Here is a 14,799-nt window from a genome sequence, read left to right on the forward strand (position 1 = left end):
GGACGTCTGTTTGACCATGCAAAGATCTTTAAAAATTTCCATTAATGATTTTAACATTTCCCCGTCCAATTCTTTATCCTTAGTTCATCTTTCTCTGGCTGCCTCTATAAAGGATTCTATTGTCGCGGTTTATTACACACGCAAGCTAGGCATCTCCTTCACCTGCAATGAATGTGGCGCACAATAAAAAACACTTTGATTGACGCTTTTGATTGACGCTTTTGAGAAGGCCTCCAACTTGTCTTGCGCACAACCTCCACAAACACTGCGTGTCACAATGGACTAGGAACCAGGCCGGTGTGTATCAATAAGATATGTATTCATGTATTATTTATGTCAAATTAGAATAAACCGCTTACATCAGCCACAAATGGTGTGGCAACACAAAGACAAAACATATCCTTTTTTGGCAAGCAGCACACTGAAATAACTCAAACTACACAGTGACAAGAATTTCCTTTTACTCCTCCCACCACTGCAATCAGAGAACAGTTCAAAACACACCAATAAAAAGAAAGCAAACAAACAGGAAAGTGCATGCACATAGAATTATGCTTCAATCCCAGCAACCCTCACCCCACCTAAACATCCACTAAGTGTGTCTCTTTTAGATGAAGGCAGTGGCAAAGAGTGGTAAAACAAGGGAAAAATCGAATTTTTAGTAGTGCTCACAGAATCAATATGACAGCAAAAAGGGCAATGGAAGAATTTGTTTCAAAACAAATTGGTAAAATCGGTTTGTAACTATTTAGCACCACGGCTATGGGAAAGAATAGAAAGAAAGGGAATGTGTTTTGCTTATACTGAGAAAGACAGGCAGAGCTTTAGAGAATGCTAGTCAGCACACAGGGGGAAATCGGTTTTGGGATGTTCAACACATGGACAATGTGAAAAGAACATGCAAATGGAAATTCTTTTTATCTCACGATGGGGAAAAAGGAACAGACTGGAACAAATTGATTTTGGGGATGTTGAGCACAATTTCACTGGGAAAGAAAATGCAAATGGAAATTCGTTTTTACCTTACAATGGCAAAATAGGGACAATTTTGTCTTTCACCTTACAATGGACAAAAGGGAACAATTTTGTTTTGCACCTTACAATGGGATACATATGGACACAATATTGTTTTTGAAGATAATTCTTTTGGCAAATCTTAAGGACTATACCATTTCACAATTCCAACAATACAAATCCTGTGAAATCAATGGGGAAATTAATTGATTTACTTAGAGAAATATACTAAGGATCTACACAGGCAAGCAAGGGGTATTTTCAATGAGGAATTGCTAACATACACAGGCAAACAGGGGAGGGGATTTTCAATGGGAAAATCTCTAAGGCAATGCTGAAAGAATAAAGGCCTTATGCAATCTATGGCTTGGTGTATTTCTACTTACAGGAGAGGTCTGTGCTGGACATTAGGACACTGCTGGGAGAGCAGAAGGGGGCCAGTCAAGGTCTCTGCTGAGTCCTTCATGGGATCCCAAGATAGCTTTTAATTTTCCTTGCTCCGCTACCAGCTAAGCCTCTCACTGCTACAGCTAGGATGTTCCTCCAGATTTTGGCAGTAGATCACCTCAGAGGTTAGTGGAAAGAGCCCTGATCTGAGGCGGGCTTACTAAGTTATAGGGCAAATGACATGACGTTTTGTGTCATAGTTCCCGGAGATGGATTGGTTAGTGTTCAATACCTCACACCTACCTGTGTACTGATAGGTCCAGAAATGTGGAGTGCTTTGGGACAGCAGGGGAGGAGACCACTCCATCATTTTACGTTGACAGGGGGACTTGATCTGGTTCAGGGACATAGAAATCTCCCTGCATGACAAGTGCCCTTAATATACATGTTTTTACAGATATTAATGCATTTTTAACACTATATTTTTCAGTGAATCACATAAGCCTTGTCAGGTGTCTGTGCATCATTCCTGTGCAAATATGCTGTTTTTCTTCATTTACTCCAGAAGTATATCAGTGAAAAATATGTCCCCTGGTGGGTGGCATACAAATCATAGTGGGCCTGCATTAATCACATGTTTATAGTTCTCAAATTCATAAGGAGGGCCACAGTACATTTTCATTAATAACGTGTTATGTTGGTCTCACCAAAATCATTTTTATGTGGTGAGAAGCGGTTAACTTTCCCCTTTTCAGAATCCTACAATGGCTACTATGCGACAAATATTGTAAATTGTACACAATGAAACCCATTTCTCCCATTTTACACAATAGGCAGTTAAATCACTCCTTGACCTTGGCCCCCACCTTCCTGGAGCACATGATATCAGCAGAGAGGTCTGTGTTTAAGTTAGCCTGCTCAGTCCAAGGGCTAATGACCAGGTAATGCATGTGCAGCTTGTGTGACCTAGGGTCATAAAGCTGGAGAGCAGACTTGTCTTTATCTTGTCTGGCCCTTGGATTTGATCTCAGAGCCTCTGATTCTTTTTATATTTAAAGGAAAGCCCTCCTGTTTGCAGTTACAGGCCTCATTAGGTTTCCAGGACAACCCAGGAAGGAATGCAGTTTCACATTGGAAGAAATCACATGCAGAGAGAAAAAGAAACCAATGGCAATCAACCCAGGGACTTTCAAAACTCAGCCGTACATTGCCTTTTAACTTCACATTTCACTTTAAATTAACTCTTGAAAGGCACACAAGTTTAACATGTAAAAGTGTCATTGTAAATGTGTTTCCTGCATACGGTGGTTAAATGAGGGCATCATAATAACACTTTTAGGGACTTTGGTGCATATCTGGCTTTGCAGAGTGTCACTTTAGAGGCAAAATCAAAATGTCATTTTGTTGCTTTCACCCATGAACAGACTCCATTTTAAACCCAGTTCAGCATCCCCTTGTAGATTCTCTGCACTGTAGTTTCATCTGTGATGGTCTCATTATGGACAGAAACCAAGTTAATATTTTTTTAAAGTCTTTCAAACACTTTTTGCTGAGCATATTTTTAGTTAAAGGGAAAAATGAAATTACTCATTTCATTCAATGTTCATGAAAGCAAGTGATCTGCTTCACTGCAGCTACTGCACAGATCGCTGACCCATTCAGAGTTCTGTGGATTTTTCCAAATATCCTTGCCATGTGTCTTTCACTTTCTTTGTGAACGGCAGTTTGCCTCTCTCCATATTTTGCCATTTTAGCACCTTTCCTTTCCTTCTGCTTTGAAAGTGCACTGCCTCATATTGAACCTTATGTCTCGCATCCCAGGGCTATTTCACGCCACAATATCAGAATCAGCTTTGTGTTCATTAGGGCAGTTAGGATTGTCTGGTCTTTCTGCGCCTCTAGTAGAGTCTCATATAGTTTTAAATAGGGGGCCTATGTAATGGTGACTGCTGAAATTATATTTGCTTGAAGATGAGCGATCTGTATTGAAATGGCCTCTTCTTTTTCTTTATTGATGAAGAATACTTTTGTTGCAGTCATGCTTTTATTTTTATTTTTCTTGCCACCTTTTGCTCCTCTCATATGTCAAAGTCGAAGTCTGTGTCTGTATTAGAACTTCCTGTTTCTGTTGTGGAAGGAATCACGTTGGTATTTTGTCCATAGTGCCTACTATTCACAGGCGTGCTCACAGTTACAGTTGAGATGCGACTAGAGTCCAAGTCTTTGTGTTTAGATGTGTCTCTGGGAAAGTCTTCATTCCATAATTCGAGATCATCAAGGCCTGTCACTTGTGACCTATTTAAGGTATTTCGTGTGTTTGGAATATCACACTCTGAATTAACCACCACATGTGGTACACTTTTACTCAAGGCAATCAAGCAGGACCATTGGTTAAGACACTTTGAGATTTAGGGAGATGAAGTTCCTCATTCAACAATTCTCTGTATACTTGTGACCCTTCAGCTTCTAGAATTGGTGCATGGTTGTCCTTCATTTTAGTGTTAGGATTTGAATTCACTTGTTCCAAATTACTTTTTGTAATCAATGGCATGGACTTTACTGTGCCTTTCTTGAGAGACACAAGCAGTTGTATTAGCCCAGTGTTCATGGATAGATCTGCTGGTCTCTCACTCTGATCTATATATGGAAAGATCGAGTTAATTCCTTCTAGTTGATGTGAGGTGGACGCCACTAGATATTAATTCAGCAACAGATAATTGATTCCATGATGCAAGTGTTAATCTCTGAATAGGTGGAGCAGGTTGGAGCACAGCGCGAATTTGTTCACTCTTTTCCAAGTCGTGAGTTTGATATGGAGCCTTTTCTGCCAAAGATTTTGCCTGATTGAAGTACTCTGCGAGTTGGATATAGACTTGTTTCTCTTTGTGAGAAGCGACTTCTGTAAATGATATAAAGCACTTATAACACGTTTATTAGTTGATGCCTGAGTCGTAATGGGTAATGTTTGTTGTATTTGTTGTATTGTTTGTGAAGTTAGGTCGTTTTTTTTACAGACCTCTCATTCGGAGATGGGGAATTTTTAACAGACTCTTCCTGATTTTTACGTGGAATACATTGTTGAGGTGTCATTTGGTCCTTTGTAGGAGAGTTTGGCAGTGGTTCAACCTCATCAGTGGGTGGCAATGCAAAAGGGTGCAATGTAACTGACACTACCGGCTGAAGTGCGCTATTCATCGCATGCTCTTCTTATGGGGCTAGCTCAGCGTTTACTTGGGCGCTCAGCGTTTACTTGGGCACTCAGAGGTATCGTATGAGGAAGTGTAACATTTTTTTGTTTATTTCCAATGCTCGAATTTTTATGTAAGGTCTGAGGTAAGAGAGCAGAAGCCTTTTACAGGCGTATGGTGCACCGTTTGTTTACCGCACAAATGGGTGTTAGGGTCAGTTCCATCTTGCCTGCAGCAGGAATTCTCTGATGTCACTGAAACCTCTCGTGTAGCCGAGTCCGAAACTCGATTCAATTAGGCAAACAAGAAACAAAAGCCCTCACCGGCACCCAGCTCACGCCTACAGGAGCAGGTACGCACTGCTGTTCTGTGTTACTATATATCAGAAGTTAAACTCAGGCAGGGTCTGTTTCGCGATAATTCAATTAATATATCAGCGTGTCTTTCGTTCACAGCATAGGGGTGTGAAAGGCTTGATGGAATGCAGCCGGAATGGTACCCACTGTGTTAAGCCGCGTTAAGCTACCATTGATTCAAAGACGGGCACCGTCACTGAAACCCTTATCCTGCGGTCCACTTTCCACCCACTGTGTGCCGTGCGGCCGCTTTGCGAAGAGACTGGCCTTATGTAGGTCTGAAGGCGGGCTTTCCAGTAGAAGTGTAGATAGACTGTTTTGCTCGGAATAGGAAACGAAGAATGTAGGGACTGCAGACTTTGGTCCACTTTCCACCCACTTTGCCATGTCTATTATGCTGTAGAATCAAAAACGATCACTTGCATGATTACATGGTTAACACAAACTCCATTTTGAGGTTCTTGAGTATCCTAAAACACAAAGGGCCCGATTCACAGAAGCGTTTTATAATGGCGCGATCCCATAGGGAAACGCTCCACGAATCAGGCCCAAAGTGCGTTAAGCTTTTAGTCAAGCAAAATATAACCCAGAAACATGCATGCCATTCACAATTCAACCCCTTTCACGTGTCTAAGTAGAACATCAGACCTGTAAATGTATTAAGTTGTTATTTATCTTGTGTTGACTAAAATATCAAGTGACTCGTTGTCTTAAGATTGCTAAGTCGTTTATAATGGAGTTACATTGATTTACCAACTATGCGAGTGATGCTCTTTAGTTCTACAGGACATTAGAGATTTTGACGTGAAATAATTAATGTACATTACTGATGTTCTACTTAGAACTTTGAACCAGGAGGCCTGTATTTAAATTCAGGCTTTGATACCGACAAAAAAACAGCTGATTCTGGGGGCATTGTGTCACCCCCTATGAACATGTGTAATGAAAATTGGTTAAAAAAGAATGTACAGTGTGCTAGTGCTGTCCAAAGACCATATACTCACCTTATCCAAGATGTAATTCAGTCTCCACCTGGCCCAATGAACACCATAATGTGCTATGTAGAAAAGCTCCTGCAGAAGGTTCTCCTACTACAGGAAGTGTTCTCTGTAAAGTCATACACCACCATTAGAGCTAGGTCCGTGCTCTATCCAATACCTAAACATCCAAAATGCAAACAATATCCACTGGCATACATTATTTAAATGATACTCCTAAATATCCATTGTGGATATCATGAAACGAGAAGAAGGCTTAAATATTTGGTTGGATGACGCCCAAGCTTTTAAGCAAGCCTCCTGCATTTTGTTATATAAATATATGCAACTTTTTGTAATTTTATATTTTGCTATCAATATTGCGAAAATACACTATGCCATTTGTAAAGAACAATTTTTGTTATACAGTTGGGTGTTGTTCACTTAACATTGAAGTTAATGACGGAAGAAACAGTTCTTCAAAAAGCGTTCATTTAAATCTACAAATGTCAAAGGCTGAAACACTACGGCAAGTGGAAGGGGTCGCTTTTCAAATACTGCTCCCATGACACTTCATCCCATCATAATGATTTTCTATCTGAGTCCCTTTGAAGAGGTGGGACTGCACTGATTAGAGCAGAGTGCTTGAATTCCCCCAAGTGTGCTGACCTGTTTGCTCGAGTCGAGTGTTACTACAGCACGCGATATTCCTACCCCTGAAGGATCCCACGTGCGACCGTCACCACGTGACCGCATGTCTCTCCAGGGAGACACTGCACCTTGTCCTTCACCTTTGAAACCGGAAGATGATGGTTTTCAGTGAAAATACCTCCAGTCAAGCGCCCTTAACTGTGAATGTTCCGTCAATTGAAAGACGGGAGTTTGCATTGAAATATTCATGATGCTTTTAAGCACACGATGGATTCTGAACACAGAATGAAGCTATTTCACGCAGAGTGACTTTAATTCTGCAGCTGCTGCTGACTGCTCTGTTTCCTCAATTAGAAATGAAAAGTTATTTATAATTACCACTGGGAGAAGGAGACCAAGACGATAAAATCGGCATATACAGGACACTCTTGGTGATGTGGTGCTCACGCAGTGCCTTAAACCCCATTAGGGTCCCACGGCGCCGCACAGACACGTTACAGAACGTTATCATCATCTGCCTGGATTTCGCCCTGGAGTAGTTAGAATAAATACATTGCGGGAAGCACAGCACCTGGGTCCTGCGAGAGCAAGATGGCGGGTGAATGCCTAAATAGCCGAGGCATAGCCGCAGTCTCCACCCGTATAACTGGAGCAACTGTAAACACCTTTGACATTAGTGTTAGCCAAACATTTCAGGGGAAAAATGGTGCTATGCCTGAAACTCTGGTTAAATGTAGTAGTCCCTGAAGACATTTAGTTATGTATGTATGTTTAAGTTTTATACAGCCCTGGCCCCACCCACAGGGTCTCGGATCCTTCGTTTGTTTATCTTCGGGTATTGTGACGTGGTTGCAGCCAGAGGGATTTCTGCAGGTTCCTCAAGGCTACATGTAAACATACACGCTCACAGGTGTGAGGCAATGTGTAATTGGAGGGTTACTTAGGATAAAGCCTTGGTGGGGTAGATTCATGAATGCCTTTTGGTGGCATGGCTGTTTTACAATAGCCTCACACACCTGTTAAATGGAGCTCCTGACTAACATTGTCATAACCCGTGCATCCGCCCATTGTGGACCCAACACATAGCAATAACTCATTCCCCTTTTCACCCAAGAAATGTGTAGGATGAGTCTTGCTTTGTTTTTGGCATAAAAGGCTGCAGATTTATTTTCCACAATATCATAAAAACCACACTCCACACATTAGTGGAAATAACTCAGAAGATAAGATGCGGAGACCGCTCCGTGTCCAAATAACCTGCTTCCCCCTTCTTTCGTAAAGAGTCCAGCATAGGCCCAACTCTCCCAACCCTTTGCGTCCGATCCTCTCCTGCAGGTGTACCTGGGTGGGGAGAGTGCCGTTGCCTTGGGGGAAGCTGAGCCCTTGTTGTTCCCCCCAGACGCCCCTGCCGTTTAGGCTCACAAGGGTCGCTGGTCTGCGAAGAGCGAGGACCCTTCCAGCTTTCTCCTGGCTCATCCGGAGTCTGTCTCTTGTGTTTGGTTGCCCAAACAGCGCCACACAGCCTGTTGTCCTGAGACGTCGACGGCCAGGCCTCTTTGCTTGTCCTGTTTGTAGGGTGGGTTGGTGGGAAACGAAGTCGTCTTCCTGGATGGCGGGCAGGCGTCCCACTGCCAAGGCTAGATGCTGCCTTCAGTGCGAAACCCGCCCGTTATAAAGGGGTAGCCCCTCCCCTTTCCATTGTTGCCATTCGCAGGCTTTCCTGAGTTTTTGCCGCGCTTCATTGCGACTGCCTCTCCTTCGTCCCGAAGGGGGGAGGACAGGAGGAGGACACCGCCCGGGTTATCAGGGTGCCTCCTCCATTTTGTGGTTTGTCGTCGACACTGTCATAACCTGTGCATCTGTCCATTTTGGACCCAACACATAGCAATAACTCATTCCCCTTTTCCCCCCAGAAATGTGTAGAATGAGTCTTGCTTTGTTTTTGGCATTAAAGGCCGCATATTTATTTTCCACAATATCATAAAAACCACACTGCACACATTAGTGGAAATAACTTAGAAGATAAGATGCGGCAACTGTTCCATGTCCAAATAATCTTCTTCCCCCTTCTTTCGTAAAGAGTCCAGCATAGGCCCAACTCTCCCAACCCTTTGCATCCGAGCCTCTCTTGCCCCTGCATGTGTTCCTGGGTGGGGAGAGTGCCGTTACCTTGGGGGAAGCTGAGCCTTGTTGTTCCCCCCAGACGCCCCTGCCGTTTAGGCTCCCAAGGGGTGCAGGTCTGAGAAGAGAGAAGACCCCTCCAGCTTTCTCCTGACTCATCCGGAGTCTGTCTCTTGTGTTTGGTTGCCCAAACACCGCCACGCCACAGGTGGGTTTCCGCCCACCGTGGCTCCCCCCTGCTTCCTTCCTTACATTTCTAGGATTTTTGCACAGAGGTTCTAGTAAAATATCTCCATCCCCCTTGGTGACAAATGAACCCCATCATTGAGAAAATACTCTGGAGATTTTGAATTAATCAGGCCGTGCCTGATCTGGCCAAAGCCCCTGCAGAATTTGGCCATTTCACCATTTAGCTTTCGTCTGGACCTCTCCACGGCTGCGTGATTATCCGCGCCCCTCCATTCTGGCCTTGGGATTATCTCCGATCATATGATTTCCGTTTCTCCCAATTGCCTTGCCAGCTCTTGTAAAGAGCACATCATTTCCCGCATTAGAGCCCCTCTTCCCAGGCTTGTCAGGTCATTCCCTTCCAAATGTCTGAACAATACATCCGGCCTTCGCTGTTTCCCTAGTAATCTGTGCACCTGCCCCTGCAGCTGTGCCCATTTCATCCCTGGCACCCCGTGCCACCCAATTTGGAATTTGTCATCTGTCAATTCCTCCTGTTCCGCCGTCCAGCTTACCCCAGCCCTTGACACAAGTGAGTGTCCTACTACCCAGACCAATCTCTTTTTCCTCCGGGCTGCTGCTGGTGGGGAGAGAAGGTGGCATGTCGATTTTATACTTTTTCAGGCCTGATATACCTCTTAAAACACCCAGACCTCCATCTACCAATCTGCTTGATTGCTCCTTCCCCCATGCCCACGGCTGCGGCTGATGTGGCTGCCCCAATCCGGAATGAGTGTGTCCAGAACACTCCCCTTGTCTCCCCAATTTCCTCCAGAGCCAGTTCCATAACCCTTCTGAATCGGAAGCGGCTTAGAGCTGCCCCATCTTGGTGAATGAGCACCGGAGCCTCACCCCCCCGAGCGAGGTCTCCGCCTGAGGAGGCCTGCCACTGCCCTGACTGGGCACACTGCGCTGCTCATGATGAGTTGGAGGGTCACTGTGCACCCTTTGCCTTCCTGATCAGTTTTTGATCTCTTTACCCATAACGCCAGCTGTTCACTTGAACAATGCACATCTTGTAACTGCAGAAACCCCTTCCCCTTGGCATCCCTGTTTTCTGGTACCAAATCGCTCACCCTGAAGGCCCCAAAAAATTGCAGGCTAAAATTTGCTTTAAACAATGCTACTTCAAAACCCCCATGGCACACTATCTCCAAGCATGCTGCTATCTTTTGATGCTTGACTATGTCTATGGGCCTTCTTTCGTCTCTCTTAGGTGTTCCTTGCTTTGCCCAGTCCTTCATGGCCATCACAATGTAGTGCTCACCTTTCCCTTCTAGCTTGTAATAATGAGCGATAGCCACCAAGTGGTAAGCCATCCATGACCTGGATTTTCCCTCGCGCCAGCTCCAACCCACAAAGGCCCTCACCGGTAGCTCCTGCTGACTTTCCGTCAATACCACCTGTTTGAATGCCAAGTACCGCTCCTAGCATGTCTCGTATCTCCTTGCTGTGCCCGGAGCTAGTGCCGTCTGAATCAAGGAATTCAGATTGCCCCAATCTTGTCCCACCACTGTGTTTCGAACAGGGCCATCACCTTGTCTGCTCTCGGACAACTCCCTCAGAATTTTTCCCACTGCAAACGAGAGAGAGCATCAGCTGCTGTGTTTTGGAACTCAGGTATGTCTCTTGCACGTACCTCAATGTTGAGTTCTAGCATGCTTTTGTAGAGCTCCCTTAACAACCGCAGTACCCTTGTGTTGCTGACAGAACCTTGATTTATGATCTGGATTACCGCTAGGTTGTCTGACCAAAGCATGACTTTGCTGTCCTTTAGTTGATTCCCCCAGAGTTTAAAAGCAACCACAATAGGAAAGAGTTCCAACAGCCTGATGTCCATGGTGACCCCTTGCTGATGACACTCCTCAGGCCACGCCATGCCGCACCATTTGGTGTCCAAGATTGCCCCTAACCCCAGTGCCCCGGATGAATCTGTGAACAACCTGGACCTGTCCTTGGTGCTCCAATCCCCGCTCCACATCTGTACCCCATTGAACTTGCCCAGGAAAGTGTCCGACATGGCCAGATCCTCCTGTACTTCTGCCCCCAACCATAAATGCTGATTTGAATGCTGCAACCCCACAGTTTTTAGCTCGACACTCCTGTCAAACACTCTACCCACTGGGACGACTTTACCTGCGAAATTGGGGTTCCCTCAAAGTTGCCTTGTTCCTACCCCTTAAACCTTTGATGGTTTCCTTCAGTTTTCTTACTTTCTCCTGTGGTAGCCTGCACTCTCCCCTCACTGTGTCAATTTCGATCCCCAAGAAGGTCAGACAAGTCACTGGTCCTACTGTTTTCTCCCCAGCTAGCGGGACCCCCATTAGCTTCATCAACCTCTGGAATGTCTCCATGAGGGCCCCACACTCTTCAGACCCCTTCTTGCCGATAAACAGAAAGTCATCCAGGAAGTGTACCACTGCCCCTTCCCGACACTTCTGTTTTACCGCAAACTCCAAAAAAGGGCTAAAAGCCTCAAAATATGCACAAGAGATGGTGCACCCCATAGGTAAACATTTGTCATAGTAATACAGCTCCTGCACCTTGAACCCAAACAAGTGTTGGCTTTCCCTGTGAATGGCCAACAACCGGAATGCAGACTCTATGTCCACCTTCCACATCAGGGCCCCCCTCCCAGCAGCCCTTACCATTTCCATCACATCTTCAAAGGACGAGCACTGCACTCTGCATAGCTCTTCACTAATCCCATCATTGACCGACTCCCCCTCAGGAAAGGAGAGGTGGTGAATCAGCCGATACTGCCCTTCCTCTTTCTTGGGGACCAGCCCTAATGGTGATATAACCAGATTTGACAATGGTGGGTTTTTAAATGGGCCTGCCACCCTGCCCAACTTGATCTCTTTGGCCACTTTCAGTGCCGCAACCTCCGGCATAGCCAGTGCCGACTGCAGGTTGACTGCCTCCGTACCCTTCTTTACCTCTGTGCATGGGATTTTATACCCCCACCTGAAACCCTCCCACAACAGTCTAGCATCCTTACAGTTGTGATAAGTATTCAACCACAGAGTCATTGCCTGTAGTTTGACCGGGGTTGGCAACCCCATTTTAATCACACTATTACACATCTGCTGTTGGCTTGACCTTGACATATTGCTCTTAACCTCATTCCCTCTTGACCTTATCCTTTGGTTTGGGGCTGCTTTTGCATTTCCATTCACTGGCTGAGGAGTTGCAGTCCCTGGCATTTCCCCCTCTGGGGTGCTTGAAACGGCAGTTTTTGCCAAAGGGGCAACCCCCTCTGCATTGACCCTCCAGCAGTCTGCTTGCTCCCCCTGGTAGCTGGTTCTGTTGTTCCAGGAGGAGTACCCGCGAAAGGACGACCTTCCCTGCCTGGGGTACCTCCCCCTGCCCCTCCACACTAGAGACTTCCCCCCTGGGGATTTCTCTCCCCCGTCTCCTGCTGGTATCAGTTTATCCAAAAAACCACCCACGTCCATTTCATCCCAAGACACAGCTGGACAAACTTTCATTTTTAAACAAAAAACCCAATCATAATGCAACCAACCTGCCCCCCCCCCCCATGCTTCAAATATAGGTCATGGATGTACTGTTCATAGGCTAGCATTGACAAAGCATCTTGCAGGTATTTCTCTATCATTATGGATGTGTATACCTTGAATGCCTTTAGCCAGTTATGTATGGATGCCTCTGTCTTGGGTTCCTCCTTGTCCCTCTTTTCCTTCTCTTTCTCAGACAACTCCTTTAACCCATTTCCCAGAGGTTCCATTTCCACAAAATCCAAAATCTCAATAAATTCCTTCCTCCATACCCTCTCTTTAATGGCCACTGGTATGTGCCATGATAATGAGTTTACTGTCACCCTGACTGGGGCAAACCCTGGCATTGCTCTCCCGTACCGAGTCATCATGGGTACCCCCATCCCCTCCTGCCCTACTTTGCCAATTGGCATTTGGACCTGGGAGCAGACCTGATCCAACAACCCCTTGCCCCCACCAAGGTGGTGTTTGAGCAGTCCCTGCCGTTGTTACTCCCTCCGGGGTTGCTGAACTGGGCCAGCCTATGGGGTTTGCATTGGTCTCCGCAGTAGCCTGTTGCCCCGGTGTGAACTGCACAGGGTTGCCCTGGCCTGTGGAGTGTACATTGGCCAATGTATTGGCCACTTGACCCTGTGCTTGTTGCGCCAACCCTCCTGGAAATGCTGAGTTCAGCCATGCACCCGACGACTGGCTTATTTCCACTGGCACCCCTCTGTTGGTAGGATTCACCACATGGTACCCGCCTGTACCCAGCCCCCCGGGTCCCAGAGCCACCCCTCTCTGTTGTATTACAGCTGCCCCGTTCCCCACTTGATTAAAAGCATTGACATTCCCACTCAGTATCTCTCCGTTACCCCCTGGCCCGTCTTCCCTTGCAGCCACTGGTCTGGTTGCAGGCGTGCTGGGTGGACCCAGGTTCCTTGGTGGCTCCACAGGTGTAGGTGCCGGTACGGCTACAACCTCCTGTGTCCTTCCCTTGTTCTTTGCCCCAGCAGTCCTGGGTTTCTTGCCATTCGCCGTTTGCTCTTTGTTTGCCTTGGCTATTTGTGTCATGGTCCTCTTTCTCTTCTCCGCAGGCTCCTCTTCCTCTTCCAACTGTTCTTCCTCTTCCTGCTCCTGCTGTTCCTCGTTGTCTGGGTACAGTAGAGGGGAGGCCAGCCCTTGACTTGGTCCTGCTTGCTCCTCTTCCCTTGGTTGTGGTATTATTGCCTCCATCCAGTTGGGACCGTGTTTTGCTGCAGCCAGCTTGGCCATGGTCATAAATGCCTCCAAGTCCATTCTTGCTAGCTACCCTCTTTGTACCTGCCGCTTCACGTGGTTTCCTTCCTCTTCCTCGTGTTCCTGCCCCCTCTGCTGCCGAGCTGTTCCCTCTGCTCTTTGCACCCTAGACGTTGTAATGTTCGGTGCCTCCTGCTGGTGCCAGCTGGCTTGGCTCAAGCCCCTGGCTGCACAGAGTTCTGCCGCTTTAGAATGGGTCGCGCTCAGTGAACCCCGTTCGTTCCTGCTGGGCTGTCGAGTTTTGGCCTTTCAGTACGTGTCGTGCTCAGCGAACCCCATTCGTTGCAGCCTGATGGGGGCGGCGGGTTCCCACGTCTTGATCAGCCGTCCTTCACTGAGTGGCTATGGGGGCGGCTGTTGCCTGTGCCTGGCCCTTCGTTCCTTATTTCTGTTTGGGTGAGTGGCTGTAGGGCGAATGAGGGGGGTGCGCCTGGCCTGTGGAGCGGATGTTATTGCCCCCTGAGTAGCCATGCTCTGCTACCTGACCCCGGGATCCCCTGCCTGTCGAGCCCTCACCTTCCTGTTGGAGCCTGGTCCTCCCTGCGTCTCTGTCACGCCGCACGCCGCCTCTTTCCACCTCTGGTCCCATGGCGAGTGCTGGTACTGCTGAGCTCCGCCGTTGCCTTGCTCCATCCCTTCTCCGTAGCTGGACGCTGCTTCCCTGTAGACCGGACACTCGCTGTCACACCACCACTTCTCATGCTTCTTCGCCGAAGCCGCCGCCGCCCGTCTTCCCCGATCCGGCTTCCTCTTCGACTGGTGTCGAGCAGCTGACGTGAAGCGCGGGTGCCGAAGACCCTGATGCAGAGTCCTGCTGAAGCCGACGTCCTGCTGAAGACGAAGGCCCGCACAGCGAGGCCCCACCACGCGAAGTCAAAACGCCGGTGCAGTCCACCACAAAGTGAAGTCCACTTTCAGCGAAGTCCAAAGCAAAGTCCTCAAACAAAGTCGTCTTCCTGGATGGCGGGCGGGCATCCCACTGCCAAGGCTGGATGCTGCCTTCAGTGCGAAACCCGCCCATTATAAAGGGGTAGCCCCTCCCCTTTCCATTGTTGCCGTTCACAGGCCTTCCTGAGTTTTT

The sequence above is a fragment of the Ambystoma mexicanum genome, chromosome 12 (genome assembly GCF_040938575.1).
Source record: "Ambystoma mexicanum isolate Mex_15411 chromosome 12, UKY_AmexF1_1, whole genome shotgun sequence".
Lineage (NCBI taxonomy): Eukaryota > Metazoa > Chordata > Amphibia > Caudata > Ambystomatidae > Ambystoma > Ambystoma mexicanum.